We start from the raw sequence: 11,861 nt of genomic DNA on the forward strand, positions 1-11,861 counted from the left end.
CATTCACTACGACCGTGTACTACAAGGTAAAAATAAGAGTGTACCTAGCATACATCAGCGCTGGTGTTGACGGTAGTTAATGTTCATCATAAATCATCAATATAACTAATAAAAATACATAAAAAGGATCACCAACATAGGTCTAGTGGTTTAAACTAATAACTTCCACAAGTTTTGGTGAATTTGTGTTTGTAGGAGGATTTAATTAGAGAATCATCAAGGTGGACCTATATGTCAAAATTAATTGCGCTTATCCACGACGTAAACAACACTAGAAGATTCTAGAAGACCTCATAAAACTCTCCACCGAAGATCGATCCGAGACGCTGATGTGGGGGGGCCAACCGGCCCCACCTACAGGCCGGCCGGCCTGTGGGACCCACGTGTCAGCATCCCCTTCGAATGTTGGTTCTCCACCGCATCCTAGATTGCATCTACGCCGTTCTTTCAAGTTGGTTTGATCTGAGGGCTCAGAATTGATGCTTCAGCCTATATATAGCAACCCCTACCCCCTCCCTTAGGCCATCCTAAAATCCTAATTCATATCTCTCATTCAGATCAACACACACACCAGGAGGATTAGATCTAGAACTCTCCAATGTAGTAGATTAGTAGCTCAGGAGTGAGGGTCAAGTTGGGCTCATGCTCATGTTCTGGATCTAATCTCGGAGGCTCGACAAAGCCTTGTATCTTCACTTCTACATCTTGTAAGACTTACTATCAATTCATTATATTCTTATCTACATGGCTATACTTACTTTGAATATATATCTTGCTTAGTTGAGGTTATCATTACTTTTGTGTGTGGGTTCATAGGGTGTTTAGCCTGCTATAGTTTATCGATTGGGCTAAATAGCCGAGCCTCGTGTAAGCATGGTGCTTATACGATGCTCTATCTATGAGTACCTCTATTCTCTGGTTGTGTGATAGCAGCGGGTGGTGATAGTCCTGTCTATCATTTGTACTCCACGTCGAATTGAACATGTTCTTAAATTGTAGGACCGTAGTCGCGTCAGTAGAGTTATCTATTATGGGTGCTCTACCGTCTAAGCGGTGTCCCAAAGTGCACAAGAGTAGAGTTAGTTATTTATCTCACCCACTATAAGAATATCATAGGAATCTACCTCACCCATTGTTCTCGCGAGTTGACTAGTTATTTATCTTAGTGATCTATCCCCTGGGTGTTTTTATGCTTAAATCCTATCATTACCATTACCCCTTGCTCTAGCTATGCAGGTATGTTGACTCATAGATATTTCTTTATTACTCAATAAGTCTTTACTCCATTGTTTCTCTATGGTAAAATATAAATAACGACACCTAGAATACTCCCAGTAAAATGCTACAATGGTATTCTGTGCGCTTGCGGAATCATTCATATTCTATTTGCACTTATAAATACCAACATGCATTTTTGGCGCTGTTGTCGGGGAAACATTTGACGTAAAGATTTAGATCGTTAACATACCGCTAGCTTTAGTAGGATTACCCTTGTTCTATTATATTACAAAATAGACAGGATAACAGATGCCGTTTCGACCTTTCGGAAAGCTTTCACAAGAAAAGAAGAAATATTGAAGAACCCTAGGGTGCCTGAACATTCAAGATCCATTAACATTGGAACCTTGTCGTCTCACAGGTTTGTATACACATATATATTATTCTAACCATGTGTAGATTGGAGAAAAAGGCCGACGTCACAAGAATCACATCTCAAGTGATGAATACAGATGCTGCACTACTCATAAATTCTATCATGTGAGTCATGGTAAGTATGATCAAGAAAGATGAGATAGTCTTGCTCATGGACTTTAAACTTGATGAGTAGTTATCTTTTAATTTTTGCATACCATTGCATGTTTACTTTAAATGATTAATGCATCCACTCCATTTAGTTTAAATTCTCTCATATCAAATTCACAGCATATTTAGTTCCTTGCATACATTCATGCCACTTGCATATTTTTATTAAAAAAATCTCTCACCATGATCATGCTCTTTCATCTCTATTTGAATAAATCTCTATAATGCTTTCATGTTACCCTTTATTTACTATAGTATGTTTAGGTTTGGAAGTATATTTATACATCTTTTAAAGTAAGCATGGTGCTTAATTTAAACCAAGAGGTGTGTGACCTTATTTCCAAAGCCTTTTTAAATTAAGCGTGGTGTTTAGGTTAAAATGCCTTTTTTAATCAAATTAGACATGGAGTTTAGTTTGGTTATTGAACTAAAACTTGTTGTAGTAGATACTGGTTATTTTGTTGGACTAACCCCTGCAGAAAACTCTCAAATTCAATCTGGATAAGTCAAGAGATGAATTCACATCAGAGATAAATCAAGGCATGCGATGAACTCCAACAACTCTACGCAAAAGAAGACACATCTCATACTTCATTGAAGGAAGAACTGTGAGTATTAAAATTCATTCACTTTGTCTTTTGCTGCAAGTTACTTTGCCTTGAACCATGCTTGAATGCAGTGAACAAATAAAAATTCATTATCAAACATGATAAACAATCTATGCTAAAGTAATTCAAAAATAAAATAAAAAATTATTTTATCTAGTTATATATATATTAAGGTGTTGATGAGTACAGGCCCGATCTTCCGAGAGGTAGCCGGTAAGTTCGATTTGTGGAGATCTCGACGTTGGCGATCCGGCTTCAAATCAGACGCGATTCGAACCCTGCAACCGTTACACCACTGCTCCGTTGGTTATCAACCAAGCACAACTTGATTGACCTCGCCAAGAAGGCTTTTCCTGCAAGCGAATCGAAGAGCACAAGCAAGAAGGTAAAACACGCAATCTGATATTGCAAATATGAATGACGCGAATATCAATAGAGGGTTCAAGAACTCGGTTCCAAAGGACTAATCGACACAGTGGAGGAGATCAAGAACGGGGGCCCTGGATCACTGTAAAAGGATTTGTCACCACAGTTACAATGAACGATTCAGTTTCTCAATGGAAAACTAAACTCTAAACAAAACCCAATTGTGTAGCAGCGGCGACGGCTGTGTTTATAGTCTAAGACTCGACCTAGGGTTGGGGACGGCCAGGGGTTGGGCGCCCACAACTTGGGCTTAAGGCCCGACACGATACATGGCCAAGTTGGCCCAAATAGGTGACGCAGCACCTTGCCGTGGTCACACAGAATGATCCACGGACCTTCTGGAGCTGGGACCAGATCCAAAACGACGGCGTCGTCGTCCCCTTTCCAACGCATCCAAGAACGGCCCGTTTCGATGTCGTATGAGGAAGTTATGACCGAAACAGTGATAACGTGTCTGCTGAATCCGAGGGCGACGTGGCAGCTGAGTTGGGAACGAATTGGAACTTGGGGAAGACCATGGCGTCGGTGTGTCTAGCATGGCGATATCCTCATCATCCTCCCCTTCTCGAATTGGAGTCGTCCTCGACTCCATCTTGGCGATGCCCTCATCATCCCCTCCTTGTAGAATTGGAGTCGTCCTTGACTCCATCCCATCATCAGCGAACTCCTGCAAAAGGTTAGTGACAGCAGGCAATGCACCAGACATAAAAGGTTGACAAAACATAGTATAACATGGTGCATCAGGATTATCACATAACTCAGCAGTAGCAGGAGTTGTAGCAAGAAAAGCACCTCCTTTTAACTTAATCCCATTATTTTTAGCAATGTCTGTTGGAGGTTTATTTTTTATCTCATTAGCATGTTTAATAATATCCGTAGGAGACAAAGGCAGCAATGTAATTTTCGTGTCCTTATGTATGATAGTGTATGTATTAGTTCTACCATGGTGTAAAGCATCATTATCAAATTCCCATGGGCGACCTAACAAAATGGAACAAACTTGCATAGGGACAACATCAAAATCAGCAGTATCATGATAAGAGCCTGTGAAAAAGCTAATGCGTGCTGATTTAGTTACCTTAGTCTTACCACTATTATTGAACCATTGAAGTTTATATGGATACGAATGTTGTCGTGTGGTCAAGCCAAGCTTGTCAACCAAATCTGAACTCACCAAGTTGTTGCAACTCCCGCTATCAATGATAGTGAGAACACGACAACCCTGCACAATGAGATACATGTGGAACAAATTGTGGCGTTGGATCTTCATCTCTTCTTCATGACCCACACGTGTACTCAACACACGCTGCACAAGAAGGCTAGGGTAGTCCGTGGCAGCAGCCACAGAGTCAATGGTGATGGCCTCCTTGTCTTGATCGCCCTCGATGGGATCTACATCAATGTTAGCAGCAAGGGCTAAATCATCTTCAACATCACTAGCACTTACATATCCATCCTCGGTAGCAATGAAAGCGCGACAACTGGGGCATTCCTTCATGACATGTCCCATGCCTTTGCATCGGTGGCAAATGATTTTAGAGCTGGACGAGGAGGAGCTAGTAGAAGCACCCGGAGTGCCACCTTTCTTCAGCTGTGGAAACTGCACATTAGACAATTTACTTACCCCGGAAGAAAATGGAGGTGTAGATGGCTGTGGTGCAACAGGAAGCTTGGGCGTCTCCGGCTCGGAACGATGCTGAAAATTCCTCCCATTGTTAGACCTGAAAGGCTGGTGTTGTTTACGTCCCTGTACTTCTCGTTCGGCCTTAATAGCAAGATGATACAATTGGGAAAAATTGCGCCATTCTTTGTAATCAAGTATGTTCTGTATATCATGGTTTAAACCACCAAAAAATCTAGCACTAGCATCATCATCATCTTCATTTATACCACAACGTGCTAAACCAATAAGCAATTGTTGATAGTATGCTTCTACTCCTTTATCACCTTGTTTTAAAGTTTGTAGTTTCAAACGTAAATCACGTTGGTAATAAGGAGGAACAAAACGAGATTTCATACGTTGCTTTAAAACATTCCAAGTTTGAGGCACAACAGCAGCATTATTAGCATTGCAAAGATCACTCCACCAGAACAAAGCAAAATTAGTAAACTCACTAGTAGCAAGTCTAACTCTATGCTCAGGAGGAACATTATGAGAATCAAATTTTTGTTGAACAGCAAGCTCCCAATCTAAATATGCCTCTGGATCAACATTACCAGCAAAAGGAGGTAGACTAAATTTAATTTTAGCAAAAGGATCATTATTACCATGATTATTACCTCCCATGCCGCGACGATTGAAGTTGAGGCGGCGACGGGCACCACCGTCAGCATACGCATCTTCATCACCAAAAGCATCCGCATCTTCATCATCAGCACGATAAGGCGGAGGGCGTTGCTCAAGCTGTTCAATGCGGGTGACCAGATTGTTCACGTTGCGCGTCAGCTCGGTCATAAGATTGCGTTGTTCAGTCATGAACGTTGCAAGCTCGCCCTTGGACACGCACTCATTGAAGTCCGTCGGAGTTCCTACCATGGTTAGAAGATAGAAAAAGACAACACCAAAGTATTATCGCTATCAACTAAAAGGAAACAAGTGGTGGTGGTGGTGGTGGTGAAAGTGGAATGCAAAATCACAAGCGGCTTACCACCGTCTTGCCTGTATTCTTACCAACGCCAAACAGGAGCAAAACCAAAGTGGCGAAGCAATCTATTGTCGAGCGTGGGTAACAGTTGCAAGTTGAACCTGTGCTGACAGAAGAATATGTGGAGCTATGGGTAGGCACACAATATGACAGCAAGGATTAGCAATTAACGAGTGCAGAGTAACGATTGTTCAATCCGGATCCAAAGTACAAGTCACAGGTGCTGGCTAAGACGTGACGAGACGTAGCGCAACAAGGTGAAAACAAAGGACGATCGAAAGAACTCACGGAACAAGCAAATAGCCCGGATTTTGCCTTTTTCCTGAATTTTTCCCCGGATTTTTCCAAAAGGCACTAGTAGGAAACAAATTTTTTTTTTCTTACTATTTTTTTATACTTTTCTCTGAACAAGGATCACAAAAGATGCAACCACAAAAATTGGCACCTACAACTGAGGTGGGATGTGGTCTACAGAAATTCAGCACGTTCTCTGAAAAGCGTGCAAAAACTTTGACAATTTTTTTCTTTATTTTCCCGAATTTTTTTGGCAATTTTGACGAAAGCAAACAGGGCGAAGCCGAGTTTGGGTCGGGTCCAAATGGTGTCAAGAAGCTGCACAAAAAATTTTAGATTTTTCTGATAAACGAGCGAAAAGTTATGCCTGTTTTACCGAAGGTATCTCAAGGTATGTTTTCCGGGAGGCACAACACGGCGGCGGTAGTTAGGGCAAAGCGTCCCTAAACTCTAACACCGATCATAGCAGTAGGTATTCGCCTGATGATGTAAGGAGGGCTGTGATGCAGGCAAAATATGAGCGGCTGGCAACCTATCTAGGGTTTGCGCGGCGGCGAGAAGTTACACAAGGCGGCTAGCGGGGCAAGTCGAGTAATGTGGTGGCTTCGACTTGTTGTTTGGGAACGGTGGATGGGATAGCGGCGGAAAACAAAATCACAGCAATGGGCGATTGAACTACGACCACGAACACAATCCTAAACCAGCAACAAGACTCGACCACGGACACAAACTCAACAACACGAATCTGAAACGAAATTGCAAAGGCACAAAGGGCGATAGGACAGCGGAAATTGAAATATTTTTGGGCTTTTTGTGGACGCTAGGTAATGAACAAATATGAATCTAAGGCAAACGAGATTATACCTCGCGGTAAACCTGAAATATCTGATACCAATTGATGAGTACAGGCCCGATCTTTCGAGAGGTAGCCGGTAAGTTCGATTTGTGGAGATCTCGACGCTGGCGATCCGGCTTCAAATCAGACGCGATTCGAACCCTGCAACCGTTACACCACTGCTCCGTTGGTTATCAACCAAGCACAACTTGATTGACCTCGCCAAGAAGGCTTTTCCTGCAAGCGAATCGAAGAGCACAAGCAAGAAGGTAAAACACGCAATCTGATATTGCAAATATGAATGACGCGAATATCAATAGAGGGTTCAAGAACTCGGTTCCAAAGGACTAATCGACACAGTGGAGGAGATCAAGAACGGGGGCCCTGGATCACTGTAAAAGGATTTGTCACCACAGTTATAATGAACGATTCAGTTTCTCAATGGAAAACTAAACTCTAAACAAAACCCAATTGTGTAGCAGCGGCGACGGCTGTGTTTATATAGTCTAAGACTCGACCTAGGGTTGGGGACGGCCAGGGGTTGGGCGCCCACAACTTGGGCTTAAGGCCCGACACGATACATGGCCAAGTTGGCCCAAATAGGTGACGCAGCACCTTGCCGTGGTCACATAGAATGATCCATGGACCTTCTGGAGCTGGGACCAGATCCAAAACGACGGCGTCGTCGTCCCCTTTCCAACGCATCCAAGAACGGCCCGTTTCGATGTCGTATGAGGAAGTTATGACCGAAACAGTGACGACGTGTCTGCTGAATCCGAGGGCGACGTGGCAGCTGAGTTGGGAACGAATTGGAACTTGGGGAAGACCATGGCGTCGGTGTGTCTAGCGTGGCGATGTCCTCATCAGGTGTGATCTTAAATTTTGAAAACAAAATAAAAAGTATGTGTCTAGTTTTTTGTTTTTAGGAGCTAAATAAATGAACTCTGAGGATAATATCTTGTAATGGAAATGATGAATAGTTGCTCTATCGTAATTCCTTTCAAGTACCTAGTTTTCAGTCTTGAGTTCTCCCGAGTTTTGGATACAACTGTTTTGATATAAGAATTTACTTTGAACTTGAAACTCGTGGGTAGCATATGCTTGATCTAAGTCTAGGTAATTGATAGATATGATATGAGAAGGTTTGAGCTGCTGTTTATCTTGTTCCAAGTGACACTAAATTTCTGAAGATTTCTTTTAAAAAGCATAAAAATATTACATGATGAGCTCCTATATGACAAAGCTTGAATTCCTACCAAAGCCATATATGATATTTAGATTAGGAAAAATTCCACATATGTGCTGCTTGCATTGCATTGAGTTTAATCAAGCTTTGTTGACCCTTATGAGAGGTTTGTCATGCTCTTAAAATCAAGATCACATACACACCACCCACATATGCACTATTCCTACACTGGGGATAGGTGCAACAACATGCCATTCTATCTAGATCCACCAAAAAATGTTTTACTCCTACACTGGGAGTAAACACCAAAAATATTCTTAATAGAATATCCACTAAATAAATGCTCCAAGTTCTTGTTGTTATCTCTCAAAAGTTTTGTTGCATAAAAGAAGCATGTGGCTATGCAAAAGTTATTCATAAAAAAAGGAGATGAGAAAAAAATGGATAAGTGTCTGAGATATTGAAAACAATGGTTACTTTGATGCCCGCCTAAAAAAAGGGAAAGATGAATAAGATAGCCCATGTTTTCTTGCAAAGTTGTTTCTAAGTTTCCGAAAAGAGATATGTTTTCACGGAGCATAGTAGAAATAGGTTAGCCACCAAATATATCCACCATATATATGATCCATACACATGCACATCTTGATTTGATTGTATAACTCAACTCCCTTTGGATCCAAGGTTTGACTTTACAATATATGTATTGCAAGTATGCTCTTTCATGCTTTTTCCACTCCTATGAGCTCCACATAAGCTTTAGTTGTAGGAAAAGGAAGGCATAACACCGCTTTTGCCTTAGTGAGGATCCACAAATACCACATATATTGAGAGACTTGAGAGTGTCATACAATGTAAGCTCTGAGTTTTTTTTGAAAACCTATAAAAACTCCGGAATAATGGTTGAACAAAGAACTTGAGACACAGTGCTTGACTTGATCGTTCTGTCTTTCAATTGCTCAAGACCCAAGTGAAGGCTGAGAAGCCCCATGGTTGAAGATAATATGGGTATAACTAGTTAGGCTAGGTCTAGAGGGAGGCAAGCAACTTCGCTTGGATTCCCAATCTTGTCAAGAGCGTGGTTTAGTATAATCTTTGTACCCTCTCTCTTTTGTACCTCTATTATTTTTATATGCTAGTTACAATTGTTATGACAATATTAGTATTCATCTTATTCATGTTCTTCGTTATAATGATCATCGTCTACTTTGATTATATGCTTAGTACAGTTAGATTATCATCATGTTCGTGCATAAGTTCATATAGCACTCACTCTAAGGTACCATGGGTGAGTGGTCGACATTGTGTAAGCGTGGTGCTTATACGTTGTTTACCTACAGATACACCCTATATTCTAGGTCATGTGGTAGATCATGGATGTGACACTCCCATTGAGTCCTTTGTAGTTCACTCCCCGAATATAGGCGCACGTAGGGTCGGTTATGAAGGAAGAACAAGCTCTGTTCTTAATCTTCCTTAGTAATATCCCTTATGTGTAGATATGAAGATGATCTTAGCAATGACTACTAGGTATAATTGCACTAATTAATGTATATTTTGACTTGTAATTAAGAATGACTTAGGAATTATTCCTCTAATATTCTACTTGACCATGCTAATGCCATAGAAAGGAGTACTCTGAGTTATTTATCATTATCATTGATCAATACGTATCATATATCTTATCCTATGACTTACCCCTGTTATGAGTAGAACATTGGTTATAGTTTATTTCTCCATCAATAGTATAAGTTATCGATACATGTTTGTGCGAGACCTTCCCTATGGTAAAAATATAAATAACGATACGTGGAATACTCTTGGGTAAAGTGTTACAATGGTATATTATCTGTGCACTTGCAGATTCCTTTCATTTATATATATATATTCTTCCTAGTCACATAATTTAATAAAGAACTGCTTAGTATTATTCTAGTAGTAATGCTATGTAGTACCAACAAGCATCTCAGACATCATCACTAGGGATGACAACCTAGTAAAGTAATGTTAGGAGATATAGGTTTATAATAGGGTGACTACTTAAAATAAGTGACATGTTAATAAATACCAACAAGCATTTTTGGCGCCGTTGCCGGGGATAGATTTAAAACTCTGTTCTTAGTAGCGACGCTAAGAAATATCAACAAGCATTTTTGGCGCTGTTGCCAGGGAAGGTAGTTAGGCAAAGGAAATATTGATAAACTTATACTTATTGATGTGATCGAGGAAAACCTTTGACCTATACTCAGGCAGGCTTACCCATGTTTTGTCTACTTGTGTATTTTATGCAGGGTAATGTATGACCGGTTTTGACCTTCCAATAAACTACGTTGAAGATCCAGAAGCATTAATCAGAAGGACTAGAGCCAAACTCAAGAAAGTTCTAGCTTTAGAATCAGAAGACAACCAGATAAGGCGAAGCTTAACACCTGAATTTGAATCTATGGCTAATAGGACTCTCCATGAATTCTCTACTCCAACTACGGCCAACATCCGTACTGGACCGACAGTCAATATTGGAGATAATGGATTTGAGCTCAAGCTAGCCCTCATCAACATGGTGCAAGCAAGCCAGTTTAGTGGAAAGTCACATGAAGATGCGAGTGCACATCTCCAATACTTCCTAGAGATCTGTAGCACTTTCACCATCAAAGTAGTAACCTAAGATGCCATATTACTTCGCCTCTTCCCATTCTAACTCTTGGGGAAGGCAAAGCAATGGTTCTATGCTAACAAAGATAGAAATACTGCTTGTGATAATTGCTCCACTGCCTTTCTAGCAAAGTTGTTTCCCACAGGCAAGACCAATGCTCTACGTGGGAGAATCTCAAGCTTTTAGCAACAACATGGTGAATCTATCCCTAAGGCATGGGAACGCTTTCAAGATTACATTACGGAATATCCTCATCATGGGATGGAGAATTGGCTACTCAAGCAGACTTTCTACCACGGGTTGACCTATAGTACCCGTGAAACTATGGATGCTGCTGTTGGAGGTGCATTCCTGTCACTCACCATACTAGCTGCAACAACTCTTATGGAGAAGATGGCCTCCAACCAAGGTTGGAATGAAGAACGTCTTTAGACCCACAAGAGATGTGGAGGTATGCATCAACTAAAAGAGGTAGACATGCTATCTGCCAAGATGGACCTACTGATGAAGAAGCTTGAAGATTGAGCCAATGAGAAGCAAGAAGTCATGCACATTCATGATTCTCGCATGACATGTGAAGAATGTGGAAATACTAGGCATTCAGAGAACAACTGTCCTGAAACTGAAGAGGATGTGAACTTTATCAACAACATCAACTACTTTCATCCTCAACAGAATCAAGGATGGAATCAGTAACAGAGACCGAACTACCAAGGTAATTACCAAGGTAACTATCAAGGTAATAATTTTAATAATTTCAATCAACCACCCTTGAGAGAATTAATTGCTGGACAATCCAAACTTATGGAGGGATTATCTAGAAAGGTAGCTACTAATGATAAAATTCTAGAGAACATAAATAATAGAATGGATAGCTTTGCTTCTGCCATTAAAAACCAGCATAGCTTTAATAAAATGATAGAATTACAAATAGCTCAGCTAGCAGCTGTTGTTCCTCCATCCGACAAAGGTAAGATTCTGGGGCAACCGAAAGATCTAGAAACTATAAACCTTGTTGATATTCACAATGCAACATACTACTATATACAACCATCGATAGGAAGGTAGATAGATTATACCTTGCCAGAAAAGAAGAGCGATCTAGGGAGACATGTCATCCCCATTGCCATTGGACCTCATATTTTTCAAGAAGCTATCTGTGACTTCGGAGCAAGTGTCAACATCATACCTAAGGTAATTTATGATCAAATTAATGAAGATACTTTATTGTACACAAACATGCATTTGCAGCTTACAGATTAGTCACTCTGTTACCCCAAGGGAGTTCTTGAAGATACCATTGTTTGAGTGGAACAATAATATGTTGATGTAGACTTTGTGGTTTTGGAAATAGATGAAGACGTAAGGGCACCCATTATTTTGGGCCGACCATTCCTAAGCACCACAAAAGCCA

At 40.7% G+C, this 11,861-nt stretch overlaps 1 non-coding gene across 1 annotated transcript; it reads right to left on the reverse strand.

Moving 5' to 3' along the window:
* Positions 1 to 10,601: 10,601 nt before the first annotated feature.
* Positions 10,602 to 10,710, reverse strand: LOC136468158 (small nucleolar RNA R71). Its single transcript, XR_010761697.1, has one exon. It is a non-coding gene; the product is annotated as a small nucleolar RNA R71 (small nucleolar RNA).
* Between the last annotated feature and the right edge of the window lie 1,151 nt (positions 10,711 to 11,861).

Source organism: Miscanthus floridulus, chromosome 7 (genome assembly GCF_019320115.1).
Source record: "Miscanthus floridulus cultivar M001 chromosome 7, ASM1932011v1, whole genome shotgun sequence".
NCBI lineage: Eukaryota > Viridiplantae > Streptophyta > Magnoliopsida > Poales > Poaceae > Miscanthus > Miscanthus floridulus.